The sequence below is a fragment of the Triturus cristatus genome, chromosome 5_2, assembly GCF_964204655.1.
Source record: "Triturus cristatus chromosome 5_2, aTriCri1.1, whole genome shotgun sequence".
Lineage (NCBI taxonomy): Eukaryota > Metazoa > Chordata > Amphibia > Caudata > Salamandridae > Triturus > Triturus cristatus.
This window is the reverse complement of record NC_140588.1, coordinates 277,603,902-277,628,059: the sequence shown is the minus strand read 5'-3', so window position 1 is coordinate 277,628,059 and position 24,158 is coordinate 277,603,902.

Here is a 24,158-nt window from a genome sequence, read left to right as displayed (position 1 = left end):
TAGCAGGAGGATACAAATTACTATTCCCACTCCACTGAGTGCAACAGTAGGGAAAGTATTGGATAGCGGGTGGGTAAAAATTACTATTCCCACTCTAGCGAGTGCAACAGTAAGGAAAGTGTTAGATAGCGTAGAGGAATAATTTATTATACCCACTCCTGCAATATAATTAACATTAAATAACAATATTTTTTTTTTATTAATTTACCTCCCACCATTTTCCCCTATAAACATTACCTACAATATTGTAACATATTAATAAATTAACATAATTAATTAACAATTAATTACCTAATTAAAATTAACAATATAATTAATAACAACCAAATCTAAAATAATTCACACAATTAACACTATAAAATAACTTAAAATTATAATATAACAAATAATAAAAATGAATTTAAAAATAAAGTACTTCCTACCCTACTCCCCTATCAACCCTCAACCCACTGATAAAAAAGTACACAATTAACATATTTACAAATTAATTGTTAATAATTATATATCTAATTATTTACTAATTAATACAAAATACACAATTAACATATTTGCCAATTAATTATTAATTTTTATTAATTAATTTATAATAGATTAGTAAAAAATTAATTAACCTAATTAGCAATATAAAGTATTAAATATTAAATTATTAAGTAATAAAATAATTAATTAATTAATTTCAATTGAATTACTTCCCATCCTATTCCCCTATAAACCCACAACCCGCTACAGACTTAAAATAGGCAAAGAATATTTAAAATATAATTAATTAATTCTAAATAGTGCTAAAAATATATATTATAATTAAATTACTTCCCATCCTATTCCCCTAAACCCACAACCCACTACGGAATTAAATTACACAAAAATTAATTACCATCAAATTCATTACTTTTACAAAATTCAAACATACATTACAAAAATAATACATACTTTTAACACATACACTAACACTTAAAACACTAAAAAAAATCGATATTACTAACTTCGAAATTGTGGAAATCGATATTTCTTACCTGCATTTCGATATTCTGCACCACTATATTTTTGCAATGCGATATCCTGTCCATTCGATATAAAAAAATCTCGATATTCTGTCCAGTCGATTTTTTTTCTCTTCGATATTATGATTAGTTACCATTTCAGCATACATTTATTTGCACAACCAAGTACCCCTGAGAATCTGAGAGTCACAGATTCTTAGCAGTCCTATTAGTATTTTTTGAAAATGTCTTAGACTTCAGAAAAGTACTAAAAACCTAGGCATTAATGTACAAGGCCAACATCGGGCCTCCTGAGTTTTCAATGCTAAAAATTTGATTAAAAACACTTGTAGGCAGGTAAGCACAGATAGATGCATGCTTTTCAGAATCCAATAAATCCTGCTCTCTCACATGAAATGCAGCAGAAGCTATGAATTTTTCAATTATACGCACGTAGCTAGTGGGGCATTCAATTTTTCTCACTTCTAGCAATTTACTTAGTTAGAAAAGGCAATACCTGTGAAGTCATTCAGCTCTAATGCATGTTCGAGTCATATCAAATTACAGCTGTTCCACAAATATCCCCTGTCATCTAACGGGTGTGGGGGAAATCCGCAGGGAATAGGTTTGAACATACCTACGCCACATTACAGTCCAAATGCGCATTTAGCTCGCGCTGCAATCTGTGTGTTTACTCATGCAGAGCCTGAAATTAACATAGGCACTGAGCTTGTCTCGTTAAAGCCGTCCACCGATGGGTGGTTAACATATAGCTGAAGGATGACGCAGGGCTTTTATGTGGGAAGCAAACCGTCCAATTTAGCAAGATGAAACAAATTATATTGTTAAATGACTACTGCACTCACATACGATTCTTTTTTTTCAAATGTTCCAGCATAATTGATTTTGCTGTTATTCAGACAACATACTAATTTGCAACCTAGATAAACATATTGCACATGAAGAAGCACATAAGAGCTAATTTCCTTTTCAGGTATGGAATATTCTCATTTAGGCCGTAGGACGTTGCGGAAGTGATTTATTTTTATTGAACAAGGAGACCCAATCAGGTTACACAGCAAGTAGGAAAGAAACTTCAGGGCTGGACATTCACAATGGAAGGTGAAATACCTGGGTACAACTGAGCAGTGAACCCTCGATGTGCCCTGTAATTTATATTAACTGAATTATAAATCAGGAATTGCAACCACTAAAAGAATAATACAATAATAAAAACATTTTTAAAATAATAATTCAAAATTACAAGAGTGGTGGGAATACTGTGGGTCGCAATGATACATTTGGAAATCGCTGTAGAAACTCTGGCGCCTCCTACTCATTCTCCATTTCTCAGTGGCATACTTGCAGTAGTTGATATTCCTTCAACCCACAATTACAAGTGCCTGGGCTTCCCAAACTCAGTGCTGGTGGCTCCTTCTCTAAGGAGGAGGAGCGTCGCCCCACTGCTCAGTGAACAGTACAAAAAAATTTAATAAAACGATAATAACAAGAGTTATTATAATTTTAATTTTCATTGCAGAACTCAGAGCCAGGTCGGGCTGGACTGGGCTTGCTGCCATCAGAGCAGGGTGAAGAGTTGTTTACATTACACTCCTCTAAGTGCGCATGATGGTTTGGCTGGCCCATAAGGGCCAGCCAAACCGTCATGCGCACTTAGCATGGTCTGCAGTGGGCTGTGTTGCACAGCCCAGTGGAGAACATGCTCAGGCCACTCAGACCAATTAGGACGCTGCAGATCATGCAGCGTCGTGACTGCCTGGGAGAGGCATGGAGCCTGGGTGCTTTCGGTTCTGCAGACTGTGGAGATGTTGGGACGTCTGCGATGGCGGCAAGTTAGTTTTTTAATATTTTTTCATCCCCCTCCTCTTGCCCCACCACCCCCGTTCCGAAAAGCTGCCACTGCCCAAACTCATGTGTGCGAGAATACCTATCTGTTTTTCTCACAAGTACATATACCTTGTCAACAAGAATTAAAACTATTTTTCTGCACTCTCATTGACACACCTAGACCGCAAATGGCGAATCAAGCCATCACCCTATCTCCCACATCAGATCTCGTCACAGATTATGGGTGTGTTGTATTCAACCTTTTTCTTCTGCTCTCCTCTAAAGCTTTTATTTCACATAGCATTTCATTGTTCATCCTCCATTTCAAGATCCGTTTTTTGTTCTTTTATCTCCACGATTTGTATTCTTCTTATATCTACAATATTTGATTGGCAATATCAGCAGCATTATACACAAAGAGATCGCCACTAAAGGTCTCAAAATGGAAATCACCAATCTATTTCCTAAGTTTCCAAACCAGGTGCTCACTTTTGACAATCCCTTACTTATGGTTTCACAGGCACAATCTGCTTTTTAGTCTTTCAAGTTCTTGTTTAAGTCAGTAATGTTTTTAATGTAACTCTCTAAATATCTACTCCTTTCAGGTATATATAAGCACAACAATGTAGAACGTTTAACAATGAACAGACACTCCCCTTAGCGAGAAAGATATCAAAGGCAAGTCGATTTTGAATTACCATCGATCTTATCAATATAATTTCTTCATTTATAACAACAACCAATTGTACTGATGGCCAGTTTATCAACAGTAGTAGACAGCTTTCTAATCTGTTTAGAGTTTAGTACTACACCTTCTGAAGGTATTAAAACTCAAAATATGTCTACTACTATTTCACTTGCACTTCTACTTCTCTTCATTCTCACATTGGTATCTGCTAATTCTACTTTAATTCTTTTAACATGATAAATATTTAGAAAAACTGTTTTCAGATTACCACTCCCATGCCATCCTTTCAGTAATTTGTAATAAGCACTCTTCCCACAGATATCATGCATTCCAAGAAAAATATGCCTTCTAAATATCTTCCTCAGTTTTCATACATTTCAAAAGTATGTTCACATTAGCTAAGCCCTACACAATCTGTATTAGTATTTGACTTCTTTCTGTACATACAAAGTTTGCCTTTCTGTTGCCAGTCTAAATCGAATATATGTCTTTACAACGCATGCTTTACATCGCATGCCATTACAACGCGGTCATTACAACAACTGCGTTGTTACATCGCAAGTCTCAACGGTTGAAACTTCAGAATGTGGATTTACATTTTTTAGTACAGTGATTTCAGAAAAGATCTGATCTTGATTAGAGTAACAGTACTAGAATTGATCAGTAGCATAAAATAATCTAGCTAATACACTGCAAGAAATTCCATATGTTAAAGGTAAGCTATGTTACGTTACCCCTTCATCATCTGATGAAGGTATTTACATACAAATGTAGCAATTGCCAACATCCATAGTCTCTATATATTCGCTAAGCAAATTAGTATAAACATTTGAGCTAAAATGTAGTCCCACAGCACTGTTGTGTAAAGAGTTGTCATTCAAATCAATAGAATCCGCATCATTTCCTTTAGTATTTCCGGTAGCGATAGTAGGCTTGGAATCTTTCACAGAAACATAATGTGGAAAATGTAAGAAAATAAGCATTGCAATTAACATAAAAGCGTTAATAAAAAGAACCACAGTATATACACATTTGCATTTGGAAGAGATTCCGGTGTCAGATCGCATGGCTACTCAAGATTCAGACCTGTTTGACTAAAGAAAAATCTAAAATAGCAGCAGTGGATTGAGCAACTTTAACAAAATCTTGGCTCTAAAATTATGGCAAATTTCTAAACCTTCTCATATATGATAAATCTCTTATATCTGCTTCATTGATGAGTATATTCAGGAAGAACTGTGTCAGTCTATTGATTGGTACATCCAGATTGAAGGTCATTTTAACAACAAAGTTTGTTATAAGGAGGTTCAGGTGGACCCGTATCATTAGCACAATATTTGTAGAATTTGTGTTCCCACTCATTAGCAGCCCAATAAGTCCATTCAGTTGATGCATACTTTTGACTTGGTAGCGTTACTCTTTTTGATCTCCTCACAGCTGTTCGCTCATCAGCTATATCACGTTGATCTGATTGTTCAGAGCTTTCAGGAACAGTTGGTGGTATTTGTCCTGTGGTCAGACAGCTTCTCAATATCTCACCTCTTGTGGGGTAATGGGCTCTGGGCACAACTTGCTTTCTTACTGCACTAAACCCTTCATTCGGATCTTTACATCTTGTAGTCAACTCTATTGGTTGTGACCATTTGGTACCTATTATTAACTCTCTCAGACCACTTCAAGCCAAACGAGTGCTGCCCCATGAGCTTGCTGGTCCCCAACAGCTTTACTAACCTGATCACCCGAGTGTTGCTGGCATGAACCCAGTTCGGTAGACCTCCACATTTCACAGCAGTATTGGTTACTAGGATCACCTCAAAAGGCCCCTTCCAGCAAAGTTCCAAACACATTCTGCGTATGTGTTTCTTCACCATTACCGAGTCCTCTGGACTGAGGTCATGGCACTGCTCCTGTTGAACCACTAAGGCAACCTCTCCAACCTGGTGAGAGACAGAATGTATCACATCAGTGAGGCCCTTACAGAAGTCCAAAATCATATCACCCGTTATGTTGACCAAAGCATTTGCAGGAACAGCTGGCAGCCTGATCACACATCCCATGATAACTTTATGAGGTGACAATCCTGTCCTCCTGTTGGAACAGTTCTCAAACTTATCAACACAAGAGGCAATGCATCTGGACACTTCAGAGACATAGATGCACCTACTTTTGCCAGTCTGGATTTCAATGTGCTATTGATCTGCTCCTCCAACCCAGAAGCCTCTGGTCAGTAACTGCAATGGAGCTTCTGCTCAACCTGAAGTGCCACACATAACATTTTTAGGACCTCATTGTTAAAATGAGTTCTGTGGTCTGACTCAAGAGATGCAGGAAATATGAACCTCGGGATGAACTCCCTTGTCACGTTTGTCCACCTAGCTTGTAAGGATGTGCCAGGGAATATTGTCAAGTAAGCCCCTTTAGAATGTAAGGCAATGCCAAGTAAGTTAATCAAGGGGATTAATATAAATCCCAATGATTAGACATGTTCATTAAAAAAACACCCGTCCTGTGCAACCAGCACAACGTATATGTGAATGGTGTTTTGCATATGAATAAGTATGTTATGATTTCACAAACCTTGTAATGTATGTTTAAAGTCGAACTCATATTCCTACTGTTTCACATTTCATTCCAATTGTTAGTTATAGTATTTAATGCACAGGATTCAGGGCTTGTTGATAAGCATAGATCAAGGTTTGTAGACATAAGAAAGAAACGCATGTAAACTGGAGCCGGTGGAGTTACACGCATCCACACCGAAGCGTTGACAGTGAGGAATGGCCCTTAACAATGCCACGCAGCGCTGTGCATGCATCGGCGTGGCGGCCATCTTGGGTGTGGCACAACTACTTAAGGCTACAGCCTGGTTCTGGAAGATGCTTATCCTCCCGGTCGTCATTAGGAAAGGTCGGTTTCTAAGGACGCTTACCTGGAATTGACATGGCGATCCAGTGGTCTATTCTTTGCTTCCACATTCTATCTCAACGTCGATCTTGAGGAAAAAAGATAGAAAGTTAAGTACAAATGCTTAATATTTCCGGAGCCCGTCACAAGAAAGCATCGCTTTAAAGCTCAAGTGTTTTTAAAGGAACACAAACTAATTTTTGGAACTTTCTTTTTAAAGATTGGATTTAAGAAGAGACATTTGACTTAGAGACTTATGAAGGACATTAAGAAACCAAAAGGCAGAATCAATTTAACTAATTTTGTAGCAATTTTATTTGTTTCCTTATTTTGAAAACTTAGATTATTGGTGGATACAGAAGTTTGGAGTTAAACTGATACACTACAATCTCTGAAGAGCTTAGTGAAATAAACTAGGCTGAGTACATTACTACAGAACGTCATCACTACCTCACTACACAAGAATACCAGGACGCTGTGCCTAACAACTTTAGCTCACAGGTGGGAGTGGTTAACTAACACAGGAGGTTTATATTTAGACAATAAAAGCTGAAAGTGAGTTCTTGTTGCATCGCAAGTCGACAACAAAGATTCTTCAAGCGTCCAGTAGCCAGCCCTCCTCCCTGAACCCTACTGCGTATCCCTAGTGCATCACAGTATACATAGGCTATAAGGTAGGGTACTGGGAAGTTGGTCCATAACGTCTCTGCGAAACTTCACCTTGCGGACTCAGGTAAGAACACCTCAAAAGTCATTTTACCACTGTTAAACTGTCATTCCTTCGAGTAGGATAAGCTTTAACCCATTTTGAAAAAATGACCAATGACCAAAACATATCTAAGCCCATTGCAAAGGGACATCTCTTCGAAGTCCACTTGCATCTAGTTGAACGGACCTGCAGATTTACCAATGTGACTCATGACAACCTGTGTTTTCCTTCCTGAGTTTTGTTGCTGACATATTACACAACAATGGGATAGCTTCTCTGCAGTTACTCTAAATCTGGGTTTGTACCACACCTGTTGAAAAAGGTGCATCATTGCATCCCTCCCAACATGTGTAGGATAATGGTAGAGTCATGTCGTTAGTGACAGCACGCTGCCAGGGACCACTAGTCTGCCATCAATGTAAACCCACACGTCATCTTCCCTATTGTTGCAACTTGCTAGCACCCAGCCCTGCTGTTCTGCTTCTGTGGCCTCATCCTGTAACTTCATCACCTCCTCACAGGCACCTAAATCTGACAAAAACAAATTATAATCTGTGATGGTGGATCTGTCTTTTAATATTTCTTCATTAAATGTGTGTGCATTCAAGGCACAGTAGCTTTCCATCTCATCAGCATAACGGTTACCCATACATAGTCAGTACCTTGCCACTGAGAGACACATTTCACAACAGCTATTTAGTCAGGCAATTGTAGGGACTTCAAAAGGCTTCTCACGCATTCTCCATTTCTAATGGGAGAACCAGAGGATGTCATGAACCCACGCTCTGACCACAACTGCTGAAGTCATGCACGACTCCAAAGCCATACTGACTATTAGTGTGAATTGTAAGTCAGAGCTGTTCTGATATGGTACATACTTGTGTCAGAGCTATAAGCTCTCTAACTTGAACAGAAAACACTCCTTGAAGCCATGACACTTCCACAACACCTCCAGCTATACATACCGCATAAGCAGCTTTCTGATTTCCTTCTTTGTCTCTCAAGCATGAACCATCAAAAAACAACACATTATTGGATACAGGGAATGGCTTGTCAGAAATATCAAGATCCGGCACCATGCATAGCTCAGTCACATCCAAGCAATCATGCTCGACTTCATCAACCATGTTCTCATTTTCAGCAAAATGGCATCTGAGTAGCTGGGTTCAACACTGTACATCTCTTGAGAGTCACATACTCTGCACAAAACAAGATTTGCTCATATTTAGTCAGATGACTATTGGTCAGATACTGTGTTTGCGTATGAGTCAACAATATCTCCACTGAGTGGGGCACAAATACTGTCAGTGGATGACCCATGACAATACTTTCACACTGTTCAAGACTCACACATGTAGATACGACTGATCTCAAACATCCAGAAAAGGGGCTGCAACAGGGCCAAGTGTCACTGAAAAGCAAGCAACATGCCTACGGTTGCTTCAATGCGTTTGTGTCAACACTGAAAGAGCACAAATCTTCTCCCTCATTGCAAAATAACACAAAACACTTGTTGCAATTAGGCATTCCCAAAGCTGGTGCTCCGCAAAGGCATTCTCTCAGCTCTATGAAGGCAGTCATGCAATTGTCATCCCAGGGTACCGATCTGACATGTCTTTGTGTGTCAAAGAAAAATTTGGACTCCACTGTCTGCAATAGCCCACCATTCCTAAGAACTTGCGGACATCTTTTTGGGTAGTTGGAGGATTCATGTTACGAATCGCTGAGATTCTTTCCTGTGACTCTTTCTTTGCTCCTTTCTCATTGTGATGTACAGGACTTCAGTTTTGCAAAACTGTATCTTGATCAGAGAAACATTATGGTGCCGATTACGATCCTTGAAAAACCGGGTACGAACCGTCGGTCGGAGCGTTTTCTCCGTCCGACTCGTACCCGGTTGTAAAACTTTACAAACATGGAAGTACGATTCGCACGGAAACACCATTTCCGTACGAGTCGTAAAAAACACCGTCCGACGAAAATATACATACGAATGTGATCCGGGAATGCTCCGACGTCACATCGGGACGCTGTCAGGCAGCGTTTCACGACCCAGGAAGTACGATTCGAACCGACAGCAGTCCGGACGGCAATATTTTCACGGCACCCAAAAAGTGCTGGAAAAGCGAAGTACGCCGCGAAACGACCAGAATAGGGGGCCCGGTACGCGCCGTACCCCCCCCCAGCCCCCGTGAGTACGCGCCGTACCCCCCCAGCCCCCGTGAGTACGCGCCGTACCCCCCCAGCCCCCGTGAGTATGCGCGTAGCGCTGGGTGTACGCACCGTACATACACGGGTGGGGGTAGGACTCGAACGTACACGGGTGTACATACACGGGGGGTTCGACACGTACACGGGTGTACATACACGGGTGGGGGTACGACTCGAACATACACGGGTGTACATACACGGGGGGTTCGACACGTACATGGGTGTACATACACGGGTGGGGGTACGACTCGAACGTACATGGGTGTACATACACGGGGGGTTCGACACGTACACGGGCGTACATACACGGGGGGTACGACTCGAACGTACATGGGTGTACATACACGGGGGGTTCGACATGTACACGGGTGTACATACACGGGGGGTTCGACACGTACACGGGTGTACATACACGGGGGTTCGACACGTACTCACGGGGGCTGGGGGGGTACGGTGCATACTCACGGGGGCTGGGGGGATACGGCGCGTACTCACGGGGGCTGGGGGGGACGGCGCGTATGTGGGCACATGTCTCCATGGTTGCAATGGGAGTTCGGTGCGGACGGTGTTTTTTCCATCCGGTTGTGACATCGGACGCACAGGATGGGTCGTACTTGCGCGGTCGGACTTCACTTTTCACGTTACTACGGTGATTCGTCCGGGGAAGTGTCGGACACATTTTCCGACCCGAGGACGTGTGGGGAATTATTCCCAATGCGACTTGTATGGAGTTTTTCCCATGCGAATCGTACTTGGCAGTTTGTACGGCACTTGTACGATTCGTACGGTAAAAAGACCGGATACGAGTCGTACGGGGAAAATTTCTCCAGGATCCTGATCGGCACCTATGTCTATTTTCTGCCAGATGGTTCAACAAAGCAATAGTGTCAATTGTGCAAGCTTCCTTTATAGTTGACACCACCAGTAGGTCGTCAAAGGACTGGACTAGAACTGAGTGATTTAGCATTACCAGAGACTTGAGATTTATCTGAGTGTCTGATTAAAGATTGAGGGACTTTCCGTATACCCCTGTGGGACTCGGCACCATGCGAAAACACGACATTCGAAACGGAAAGTGAATCAAAATTGTCAGTCTTCCTTCAATGGGATTGAAAATAAATCCTATTTTACAAGAACAAGGGAACCCAATTTGTGGTAAGGGACATTGGGTACAGAGTATTTTATCAGAACAATGGTCCCTATCAAGGAAATGATCTGTGGAAGAGATTTTCATATATCTATATGTAGCTGTCCAACTGGACATAATTGTTTAATATAAGGAATTAAAAGAACAGTACAATACTCAGGCACAGCATAATATGGGGTATAAGTTTGTGTCAGAGTACGAGAAGTCGACGACGTTTCGATCCCTTAAGCACAGTTCTGGGATCGTCTACAGGACAAGACAAGTAATGCCTGAGACAGATGTCTGTTAGAGTCTGAAAAAGGAAAAGATAGGGGACTGTACTGTAATTTATGTTGGCCTAACTGATGTATTTTTTGGCCACGCTTCATAGAATGCCTTAGTTGTTCCTTTTTCTTTTAAATGTTGTACATGTTCCCACTTGTATGTTCTTTCAATTTTTTACATTAAACAATTATGTTCAGTTGTTCTGATAAGAAGGCTTGGCAAAAGTCAAGGATTGAAAACCATTCAGCCTCACATGGAATCTGAAATTAAATCACAGCTGGATTTACAGGACAACATGGAACAACATTGGCATTCACCTTGCGCAAACCCCTCACAATACAATATTTGCTCTTCAGCTTCTGCAAGCCATAATAGGACAGTTACACAGACTTATGCTTATCTCCTTCAGAATCCCTTACTCAATCATTGAGTCAATTACAGGAGGAATTATGACAATAGTATCAGGGGTCATATTGTAATGCGGGACTCCTGGGAATTCTGCAGTTGGTTAAATTGCAATTTGGTACGGATCGACACCTTTGATTAGTCCGATATCCTTAAATGGAAAGTCCCAGACTTCGGGCAGCACAGTGTCTCTTAATTCCTTGGGCAAATCATCACTCATCAGGAGAGGATACATCTCTACATCCGATTCCTGTTGTGTAACTTTAAAAACAAGATCCTCATAATTTGTATTAAATTGGATTCCTCTGGATGTGCAATAAATTGAACAATTTAGCTTGCAGAGTCAATCACGCCAAAGTAGATTGACTGGACTTGCGACACACACCACAAATCGATGTTGATTCTCAGGGGATCTTATTTTAACTGGAACTGGTGCTGAAATCGGCATAGACAACTATTTATTTGTAACTCCTACAACTTGGATACTTACTCCTGCGAGGGGTAGGTTTGGAACATCTTCTGTATTTACTGTACAGAAGGAAGCACCAGTGTCAACAAGGAATGAGACATGATTTTCATCCACCTATCTATCCACAAAAGGACCAGTCAGGTCTACCTCTAATGCTGGGACAAGCACGCAGTTCTCCTCCCCCCTCAGGCACCATTATGCTGATGGGTCCTTGTCAATGTCATCCAATTGGATCACGTACTGCTGTGCTGCATTCTGATTCTGTAAAGAGGTTATATTTATCTGCTGAATTTGATTTGCATTATATCTTTGTACCTGAGCATTCTGCTATGGCACTGGGGCTAGGGATATTTGCATTTGGCCTCTGCGTAAAATTCCACCCCGCTCATGGAGTTTGCAGAATACAGAAACTCAGTGTTCCAAGGAGAATAGAGAGTTGCCGATAAACTCTGCATTCCTCAATGGAGCGGAATTTTTGAGTGCCGTAGATGAGCACGATCGAGCCTGAGCGACCATGAGCAAACCATAGCTGCAACATGTAGTGCGCCAGGAGGCCCCTTTGCAAAGTGGTTGAGAAAGGAGGTGGGGCCTCCAATGATGTCTCAGCAATCCAGCTGTAGGGGAATAACTTGTGGCAACAATAGGGATTCTTGGCTCCCAACGAACCTCAGCATTCAAGGGGACATCATCCCCCAACCAGTAGTGCACCAGGAGGCCCATTTGCAGAGTAGTTGAGAATGGAGGCGGGCCTCTCTTGATGTATCAGCATTATGGATGTGGGTGACTTGCCACAACAACAGGGTTTCTTGGCCTCCAGCGACACTCTGCAGCCAAGGGGACTTCACCCCCCAACCAGTAGGGCACTTTGCAGAGTGGTTGAGAAAGGGGGCAGGTTCTCTGAAAATGGCTTAGCAGCAGTCTCGTTGTGGGGCACTTGTGGCAACAATAAGGGGTCCTTGGCCCCCAATGACACTCAGCAGCCAAGGGAGGTAGATATCCCAGCCAGTAGTGTGCCAGGAGTCCCATTTAAAGAGTGGGGCCTCCTACGACGTCTCAGCAATCTAGCTGTGGGGGACCTACTTCTGGCAACAATAGGGGTTCTTGACCCCCAATGACCCTCAGCAGGCAAGGGGACTTCATCCCCAACCAGTAGTGCACCAGGAGGCCCATTTACAGAGTGATTTGGAAAAGCAATGGGGCCTCCAATGACAACTCAGCAATCTGGCTGTCAGGAACTTACTTGTGAAAACAATAGGGGTTCTTGGCTCCCAAAGACCCTCTGCAGCCAAGTTGACTTCACCCCCAACCAGTAGTGCACCAGGAGGCCCCTTTGCAGAGTGGTCGAGAAAGGGGGAGGCCTCCGACGATGTCTCTGCAGTCCCACCGTAGGGGACTTACTTGTGGCAACAATAGGGGGTTCTTGGCCATAACGACCCCCCAGCAGCCAAGGGGACTTCATCCCCCAACCAGTAGTGGACCAGGAAGCCACTTTGCAGAGTGGTTGAGAAAGAGGACGGGACCTCTGATTGCATCTCAGCAGTCCCACTGTGGGGGACTAACTTGTTGCAACAATAGGGATACTTGGCCTCCGACAACCCTCAGCAGTCAATGGGACTTCATCCCCCAACTATGAGGACACCAGGAGGGCCCCTTGCAGAGTGGTTGAGAAAGAGGGCAGGGCCTCGGACGACATCTCTGCAGTCGCAACAATAGGGGTTCTTGGCCCCCAGTGACCCTCAGCAGGCAAGAGTACTTCATCCCGCAACTAGTAGTGTTCAAGGAGGCCCCTTTGCATAGTGGTTGAGACAGGGGGTAGGCATACAGCATCATCTCAGCAATCCATCTGTGGAGGACTTACTAGTGGCAATAATAGTGGTTATTGGTCCTCAACGACCCTCAGCAGCCAAAGGTACTTCATTAGTGATGGCCGAGCAATACTGAGTCACTCACAGAACTCTGAGGAATTTGGCGCAGAGTTTTCAGGAATTCCGTGGAATGAAACTCTGTGAGCTTCACCCAGGCCTAATTTGCATTTGTTGTGACACATTAGAACTCTGCATTCTCTGTCCTTGCACATTTTTACTCTATCCCATGGTATTCCCTTGAAATTGTCCATATTCTACCATTCTGCATCTGATTCCCTGCATTATTCATAACAGGCTTACACTTGCCCAAATTTTCCACATGCAAGGCATGGTTTCATTTGTTTCAAAAGTGACACATCAACACAAGGGCTTGGATCTACAGAATCACCATGACCTCTACCTTGGGGCGGAGTGTCCTGGTGTTAGAAACCATCCAACAACCTGCATCATCAGAACCTGATCATAACCTCCCTGTACCTGCACTGTGTTATCAAAACCCCTCTGATTTTCTCCCTTCTGCATTACTTTTATCTGGGGAATCCAACTTCTCCTTGAGCTTCTTATGTCTCATCTCAATCTCATCTCCACACCGTTTTGCAAAACACCAAGTTTTATCCAGCGATTTACCCTGCCAACAAAGTAATTGCTATCAAATCATGCTAGAAATCTCAGGTCTCAAGCCCCATAACAAACCGTTAAACAAAATGTCCCACATCTTTCTCTGCAATAGTGTCTGATCCACTATACTGTTTGGAAAGCTGTACCAATCTCTTGTAAAAGGCATGCACTCACTCTTTCAACTCCTGAGTTGTCCTGTCAATCTGCAACCAATCAATTTTTTTAGAGAGTTTTGTCTTCAAGTAGATTATTACTAGTTGGCATATCCACATTACCTCTGGTGACGATGCACCTCTTCTAGAATCCCTTTCTGGTTCTGCCTCTCGCCAATTCACAGTAATCTTACATTTGGCCCACAAATCTGATGCAACTACAATTTCAAGTAAGGTATTCAAATCAGTCCACAAAACCTTTGAAATGTTCACAGATCACTCAACTTGCCTGTGCCGTTCCAATGGGTTTTCTCTCAATTTAGGGAAATCATTTTTAAATGCCAAAATGTCTTGTCTTGTCAATGGTATATGCACATAACCTACTTCAAGTTACTTCTCTCATAGGGAGCATTTGTACATCTCTTGCACTGTCACTAAAAACTTCAGGAGGTGACTGTACTCTAACTCACTTTATTTCCTTCTTTTTCGATCAGATGCACTCCCATTTTTACCCTTCCTCCCATATTTAGATTAATATAATTATTTTCTGTAATTTCTTTACTGGTGCCCTCATATTCTCAATATATCTGTCAGTAAAGTCCATCCTGTAGGATTTCTGCAAAATCTTTGAATTTTGAATATCTATACATATTTCTGATCCAATTCAAGCAATCTCTCATAGGGTTAGTTTGCTTGTCAAGCAATGTTTTTATAGAGAGGCAATAGTTCCTTCTCTTGGTATGTCTCTAATCTTGAACGGCTAATTGTTCCCTTAATCATTTCTTCTCATTCAACTTTTAATCAGCTCACATCCATGGGTGCTTTATATTGCTGAACTGAATGTTGGACTGAACTTGAACCTGTAACCAATTATAAAGTAAGTGTTGAACTAGAAACTAAAGTTTGTAATGTGACTGATTTCATAGCTGACACGGGAGCTGAAACTGGACCTATTGTTGAGTTCTTATTTTTAGGGGTACTCTATCCTTTAAGCCATCTGTCAAATTCTATAGAAGTTAACCCTGTTTGCTCTCTTATATTATTTAAATTTAAGCTTCCATCATTGCAATCCTTCTGCAAGCGCACATTTAGCGAGCGTGAGCAGCTAATCATGCTTACTATTCGTGTTCTGTTACATTTAACGCTATTTCTTACCACAAAATCCATCCTTGCATCCATCTTGTACTGGGCGGTGCATTTTATGCTAAGAAAATAGTGCTAAATGCAGGAGTAAGTTGGGAGGAAATTCTACCCTAAGTGCATACTTGGCAAGTGTAAGTTGCTGCTCATGCTTGCTATTCATGTACTTGTGCATTTAGTGCTATTGCTTAGTGCAAAATGCATCCAAACGTTCATTTTGGACGCAAGAGTTCATTTTGTGCTAAGAAAATATGGCCAGAATTACTCTTTTTGCATAAGATTGCGTAATCTCTCATAATTTCAGGGTAATTTTGCTCCATCAAATTAAGCGAGTTATTCCCACTCCTAAATATAATTTACACCCAATGGGAATTATATTTTTGTAAATTATATTTAGGGCACAATACTTATATCAGACACGTTTCTGTATGTGATTTTCTGACATACAACCCTTTGCACTTTGGTGAAAGAAATCTTACTTCCCATCACCACGACAAACATATTAAAACTGATGTGTCCCTCTGTTTTGTCCCCTATGTGTGCACCCACTCTGAAAAGATCTTAATGTTATTTGCAATAGCTGCTTGAGCCTTGTATTATAGTTCCTGAGAACCTACCATATATGAAGGCATGTAAGAGTATTGATGTAATAAGGTCTGACCTTTGTTGAGTCCGACTTGACACATTTTGGTAGTTGGTTGGCTGCCCTACACCAGTGCTCCATAGAACGGCTTTCACCAGGTCCAGATAATGGTGGTGCAGCAAGGAAAAGTATGAAAGCCCATGGAAGGCTTGTTCCAAATTAAGGCTAGTGATGCCTCTTAAGACCCCCTCCCAAAAGGTCTGGCCTGGCTAAGTTAATAACTCCAGTCAGGTCAGATTGTGGTAAATAGTCTGTCCCGTCGGTGTGGCCATTCCAACCAAATCTCTCCGCATCACCAAATACCAGCACAGAGACACCTGCTGGAGCTGAGCCTGCCAAGCAGTTGATCTACCTCTAAGTGCCCTCTGACACTCCATGTGCCTCTGGTGACTGGCATCCAATTACTTTTTTATTTTCATCCAGAATTCTTCAACATTGTACAGATGCGTCCTACTTCTTATGATCATTTTGCACACCCCCTCCAACCTTTTTTTCTAAGATTGCCTTTTAAAATACAAATTGTTTGTAGTCCTTTGACCTGAATCTAATACTGTTTTTAATTTGAATCCCACAGTTCAGGGATTCTAGATTCAGATGTGCAGCTAGCTGATTGCCATTAACATTGCCCATATCTGTGAGAAGCATTATTCTTATTTCTTTTTGTGTTATTTAGTATGCTATCATGTGCATTTTTCGGCAGACATTACAATATAACACTTCTACTTTCTCAAGGTGTGCATGTTGTAATGCATATTATCATAAAAAACATACTTTTCTTCCTCCAAGTGCTTTTAAAACAGATGGTAAATTCAACTGTCAAAGCATTGAATCCCAGTTGAATTTGCAGTAGATTTCACCATTTAGGGTTTGATTATGAGTCCGACGTTGCAGAATAACTTCATGGAATTCATTCTCTGCCTGATTTAAAGTAGTAAGAATCCAAGTGATTTTTTGCTGCCAATCCCAAGAGATTTTGGTTGCAGCAAAAACCAAGTTTCGTTCCATTTTTAGGTTTCGCCTGAACCAGCGCATGCGCTGGCTCAGGCGAGACATTTAGGAGTGGAATTTAAAAGTGCTGCCACAGGCTTTTGGTGGCCTAGCGCTTGCGTTCACGCGAGCGTGCACGCGTGCAGCCGCAATCTGGCTCTCTGTACTTCCTCATTAAGCCTTACAGCGCGTGAATCCCCTCCCCTACCCCTACCCCCTCCCTTCTCCCACTCCCTCCTCGTCAGCGTGAGCGCACGCTTGTTTAGAACTAGTGCCCTGTGTAACATCACTACATCTGCCACGTGCAACACCTTCAGCTAGTCCTAGCTTTTTTGGACAGCACTTTGCATGCTTTGACTTGTAGTGTTCTATCACCAGTTTCCGCTATGGGTTCAAAAAATACAGCGTTCAGTGCCGTTGGTCAAAAACACAAGGCTGGCTGATGTCGTCACTTGTGGTGTGACTCGTGAGACTAGTTGGCAACTCTAGATGTGGCGAGCGTGCGCTTGTTTTTACTTGCGATTGGCAACAGCTTGTCCGTCCTGCCCAGGTCTATAAACCACCAACCTTCCCTATATGCCACTGCGCGCGCGCACTTACGCATTCACAAAGTGCCCGTAAAGAACAAGTTACTTACCTTCGGTAACGCTTTTTCTGGTGGATACAGTATCTGCCTGTGGATTCCTCACCTTGTGAATATCCCCTGCGCCAGCAACATTCGGAAATTTTTGTAGCAGTCCACGCCGATGGGGTCGACGACGACGTCACAGAGACACGGCTCCGCTCGCGACTCCGCTGACGTCACCGGCTCCATAAGAAGACCTCGTCGGCGTGATGACGTCAGTTCCGCCCCTTTTTTCCATGCCTTTGAGGCACACGGACGGACTGACAGCAATATATATATATATACAATATACACAGTACATGATATGCAAATCAACACACGCAGTGTGGAAAATAAATAGCTAGGCACAAGAAAAAACATAATGCCCTTGACAGTAACAAAACACATTTTGAAATACCATCAACAGAATTGTAGGTATAGAAGGATGGACAACGGGGAGGCGGGTGGTTCAGTGAGGAATCCACAGGCAGATACTGTATCCACCAGAAAAAGCGTTACCGAAGGTAAGTAACTTGTTCTTCTGATGGATACATCTGCCAGTGGATTCCTCACCTTGTGAATAGATTCCACAGCAGTCCCCACTCCCGGAGGAGGGTGTCCACCCTTCTATACCAGAAAGTCCTGAAGGACGGAACGAGCAAAGTGTCCGTCCCTCCTCACCTCGGTGTCTAAGCAATAATGTTTTGCGGAGGTGTGGAGGGAGGCCCAAGTTGCCGCCCTACAAATGTCCTCCACCGGAACACCCCTAGTTAAGGCAGATGTGGAAGACTTTGCTCTGGTAGAATGAGCCCTCAAACCCTCCGGAGGCTCCTTACCAGCTAGAGAGTAGCATATCTTGATGCACAAGACAATCCACCTGGAAAGGGTGCGCTTGTGCACCGCTCGACCTTTCCTGCAGCCAGCAAAGCCCACAAAGAGCTGGTCATCAATCCTGGAGTCCCTTGTCCTGTCCAGGTAGAAGCTCACCGCCCTCTTAGGGTCCAAGCGGTGAAGTCTCTCCTCCTCCTTGGAAGGGTGAGGGGGAGGATAGAAAGAAGGAAGGGTAATGGACTGCCCCAAATGGAAGGGAGTTACCACCTTAGGCAAAAACGCAGCCCTGGTCCTGAGTACCATTCGTTCAGCATGCACAGTAAAAAATGGGGGTTTTGAACTTAGAGCTTGAAGCTCACTTACCCTCCTTGCCGAGGTGATTGCAACGAGGAAAACTGTCTTAAAGGACAACAGCCTCAAGGGACACTTGTATAAGGGCTCGAAGGGAGAACCCATAAGATAGGTTAGTACAAGGTTTAAGTCCCATTGAGGCACAATAAAGGGAGTAGGAGGAAACTTGTTTGTAAGGCCCTTTATAAAACGAAGAACAATAGGTGACTTGAACAGCGACGGCTGATCCGGCAAACAAAGGAAAGCCGATAGAGCCGATAAATATCCTTTCACAGTAGCCACAGCAAAGCCTTGCTGAGCAAGAGAAAGGGCAAACTGTAGAATATTAGACAGACGAGCCTTCGAGAGATCAATGGACCTCTCTCCACACCAGAGAACAAATTTAGACCACTTATATGAATAAATAGATTTGGTGGAGTGTCGCCTGGCCGATAAAATAACATCCACCACATCCAGCGGGAGAGAGAAAGAATTCAGGTTGCCCCGTTCAATCTCCAGGCATGAAGGTGTAAGCTCTGGAGGTGGGGGTGTAGAACCTGCCCCTCCGACTGCGAGAGGAGGTCTGCCCTCAGAGGGAGACGGAGCGGAGAGCACAAGGAGAGGTGGAGAAGATCCGTGTACCACACCCTTCTTGGCCAATCCGGGGCGATCAATATGACTTGGGCCCGGTCTTGGTGAATCGTCCTCAGAACCCGAGGAATCAACGGTATGGGAGGAAACGCGTAAAGGAGTCGTGAGCCCCAACTAAGCTGAAACGCGTCCCTCAACGCTCCCTGCATCGGATACTGGAGACTGCAGAACAACGGACAGTGCGCGTTCTCGCGGGTGACAAATAGATCCACCCGAGGAGTTCCCCACGTCCGAAAGACGTGACGAACCACCTCCGGATGGAGCCTCCACTCGTGGTCGGCGGAGACTGTCCGCACTCACGTTCAGCACCCCGGCCAGATGACTTGCCATCAGACAAATCTGATGGTCCTGAGCCCAGGACCATAGACGCAGGGCCTCTCTGCAGAGACAAAGAGACCCCACTCCTCCCTGTTTGTTTATATACCACATCGCAGTAGTGTTGTCCGTCAGGACTTGAACAGACTGACCGCGAAGGGAAGGGAGGAAGCGCCAAACATATCGCCCGCAATTCCAGAAGGTTGAGGTGAAGCAACATTTCCTCTGGAGACCAAAGACCCTTGATCTCCAGATCCCCCAGATGAGCACCCCACCCTAAGGTGGATGCATCCGTTATCACTGTGGCCACTGATGGAGGAAGATGAAAGGGCTTTCCTTGAGACAGATTGCCCTCCATGCCCCACCAAGATAGATCCGCCGCAGCTTCTCTGAAGATCCTCACAGACTCCCTGAGATCTCCATTGTGCTGATACCACTGCTTGCGGAGGCACCACTGGAGCACCCTCATGCGCCAGCGTGCATGGTTGACCAACAGAATGCAAGAAGCAAACAGACCGAGCAGGCGAAGGACCTTCAGAACCGGAACAACTGCTCCGTTGTAAAATAAAGGAATCATTTCCTGAATGTCGAGAATCCTTTGAGGTGGAGGGAATGCTCGACAAACAGTTGTGTCCAGTACCGCACCTATGAACAGGTTGCGCTGAGAGGGCACCAGGTGAGATTTGGGCACGTTTATCGAAAAACCCAAGTTGTACAACAGTTGAGTTGTATCCCGCAGATGATGCAGCACCTTCCCTGGAGACTCCGCTTTGATCAGCCAGTCATCCAGATAGGGGAAAACTGAGATCCCTGACCTTCTGAGATGGGCTGTCACCACTGCCATCACCTTCGTGAAGACCCGAGGTGCAAACGGGAGGACCGCAAACTGATAATGTTGCGACCCTACCGTGAAACGGAGATACTTTCTGTGCGACTTCAGGATTGGGATGTGAAAATACGCATCCTGCAAGTCGATGGACACCATCCAGTCCTCCTGATTCAGCGCTTGAAGAACCTGAGCAAGGGTGAGCATCTTGAACTTCTCTTGTTTTAGATAAAGATTCAAGATTCTGAGGTCCAATATCGGCCGTATCCTGCCGTCCTTTTTCAGAATCTGGAAATACCGGGAGTAGCATCCCTGACCCCTCTCCTGCTCTGGAACCACCTCTATCGCACCTTTCTGAAACAACTTCAGGACTTCCTCCTGCAGGAGAAGACGGTGGTCCTCCGAGCAAGCCCCTTGGCAAGGAGGGTAATTTGGAGGGAATTCCCGAAAGGGAAGGGTGTACCCATTTTCTACAAGATCTAGAACCCAGAGATCTGTAGTTACAGATTCCCAATCCTGTAGAAAATGGGTAAGCCGGCCCCCCACAGGACCAGCATGATCCGGAATGGTGGATCTAGGGCTGTTTTGCGGTGGTGGGAGGGGCTGAGGAAGAGGAAGAGGAGGAGGAGAGCTGACGGCCATGTGTGCGACCCCTGATTCTTCCTCTGTAACCTCTCGACGAGGAACCTTGCTGCTGCTGCTGTTGCTGCTGCTGAGTCTGCCTATAGGTTCGAAAAGATGTTCTTCCAAAACCTCTGTACCTCTTAAAAGACCATCTCGACTGAGACTGGAGTCCCAAAGATTTAGCAGTTACCTTGCTCTCTTTGAATCTTTCCAGAGCAGCATCTGCCTTTTTCCCAAACAGGCCAGACCCATCAAACGGTAGATCCAATAGGGTTGATTGCACATCTTGAGAGAACACCGAAGTTCTCAACCAAGCACTTCTCCTAGTTGCAACAGACGACCCCATGATCCTTGCAACAGAATCTGCAGTGTCCAGCCCACTTTGGATCACTTGCCGCGCAGCCGCCTGAGCATCAGCCAAGATGTCGTTAAAACCAGATCTATCCTCATCAGGTAGTTTCGGCGCCAGTTTCTTAGCCGAATCCATCAGCGCGTGTACATAGCGTCCCAAAAGACATGTGGCGTTAGTCGATTTCAAGGCCATGCTGGCTGATGAAAACACCTTCTTTGCCGATTGGTCCAGCCTTTTTGCCTCTCTGTCCCCAGGGACCTGTGGAAAAGCTCCTTTAGACTTCCCAGAACAAGCCGCCGGAATTACCAGGTTCTCAGGCGATGGATGAAACGACAAAAATTCTGGATCCCCTGGGGCCGCTCTGTATCTCCTAGCGATCGTGTTAGAGACCGCAGGAGCAGAAAAAGGTTTGCGCCACACCTCCAACAAAGGTTCCACAATGGCCTCATTAAAGGGAAGCAAAGGCTCTGATACCGCTGTGGGAGAACGCAACACTTTAGTCAAAATGTTCGACTTAAACTCCGTTGTTGGAAGTTGGAGATCAAGCAACTCCGCAGCTCTCCTTATGACTGCATGGTAGGGTGCAACGTCCTTGGATGGCTCATCTGATGGCGGAGTAATCTCCCACTCAGGAGACAGGTCCAAGCCACTAGCCTCTTTAAGCTCGTCAAAAACCTCATCCGACTCCACCAATTCTCCATCTTCCTCTTCCTCCTGAAGGTATCTCTGCTCCTCAATAATCCTCTGAGTCTCCCTTCTGGAGCGAATTTGAATCCTCGGCGTCGGCGGTGCCGTAATCGACTCCGACGGCGCCGGTGCCGGCGTCGACCGTGGATCCGGCGGAGCCATCGGCGTCGAACGAGGTCGAGTCGGAGCCGGCGAGGATGGAAGCGGCATCGACGTTCTCGGAGCCGGAGGATTCCAAGACGGCGTCGCTGGATAGAAAGGGGCCTGAGGATACACTTGCGGCACCCTTAAGTTAAATGCCAAAGGACCCATCGGACCCGCAGGTGCACCAGGGGCATACATGGCACGAGCAAATACCCCATACATCGCATTTAAGTAATGCGAGGGGTCCTGACCTGGCCCAGGGAAGGCAGGATACTGGTCAGGCCCCACCGGAGTCGGGCCAACCGGCGCCGACGGTGGAATCAACGGCGTCGCAGGCTCACCCGGGGCTTGAAGATCTTCCGGGGCCGGAGATGGAGCCGGAGACGGAACCGGAGCCGGAGATGGAACCGGCGTCAGAGTCCGGGCTGGAACTGGCGAAGCCGGAGACAAAGAGACCACCGGAGATGAAGGACCAGCAGGCGAAACCGGCACAGGAGAAGGAGAAATAGAGTCCCTTCGACGCCGAGCAGGTGACTTTGGCTTCGGCGCCGTGCTCTTATCTGAATGGTGCAGAGAGGAATGTCTTCTCTTTTTCTTGTGCTTCTTAGCTCGAGAAGCATGCCCCGAAGTCGACTTCGACGCCGACCTCGACTTCGATCGAGACCTCGATCTCGATCTCCTTCTCCCTCTCTTCTCCTTCTTCATTTTGGCAATAAAGAGCTTTGCCTCCCGTTCCTTCAGAGCCTTCGTGCTCATCTTACGGCAGCTGGTACAGCCATCCACGTCGTGGTCCTAGGATAAACACAACACACAGTCCTCATGTGGATCAGTGATGGACATATGCTTGCCACACTCCCGGCAAGGCTTAAATCCAGACTTCTTTGTCGACATCTTCAAAGAAGACAGGAAAAACAACAAAAATACACAAAGTATCAACGACGCTAACAACAGCGATTCCCGAAATCCGTTGGCTTCGACGGCGCGGAAAAAAGAGAACTGACGTCATCACGCCGACGAGGTCTTCTTATGGAGCCGGTGACGTCAGCGGAGTCGCGAGCGGAGCCGTGTCTCTGTGACGTCGTCGTCGACCCCATCGGCGTGGACTGCTACAAAAGTTTCCGAATGTTGCTGGCGCAGGGGATATTCACAAGGTGAGGAATCCACTGGCAGATGTATCCATCAGAAATAATGCTAAGTGCACCTAGCGTATTCTTAGACAGTCTTACAATGATCAGCGTCAGCGGACTGAGACCCTTTTGGCTCCATATGAGGCACCTCTCTGTGGGAGCTAACCTAAATCTGGGGTCCTAGCACAGGGGCTGATGCTGCTTGCCAGCGGAGACTCTTCAAGCGCACATGTGCAGACCAAGGTCTCCCATGCACAGTTACGGTGAGCCCTTTGACACATGTGGGGCACCTCACCTTCTTCAACTGAGGGCGCCTCACACTGATGGCACCACAAACACTGCCACGCCCCCAAGACACCACATCCTCTCCGGCTTCAACACTCTCCTCTCCCTCTTTCAGGAAGTTCCTGTACTCCAGCCGTCAGTATCTGCTGAACTGTGAAGCCTACCCTCTCTGTCCCTATCTTTAACCATCTCTGTTATTTCGATGGATTATGCAACCCCCCACCCCGTTCCTTCACCCGCTTCACTACCCAGGCATACCTATCCCTGCCCCTGACTTTCTATCACTCTCTCCACTCCCTTTACCTTCCTCCCTACTCCATCCCTCTGTCACCCAGTCACTCTACCTCAATTA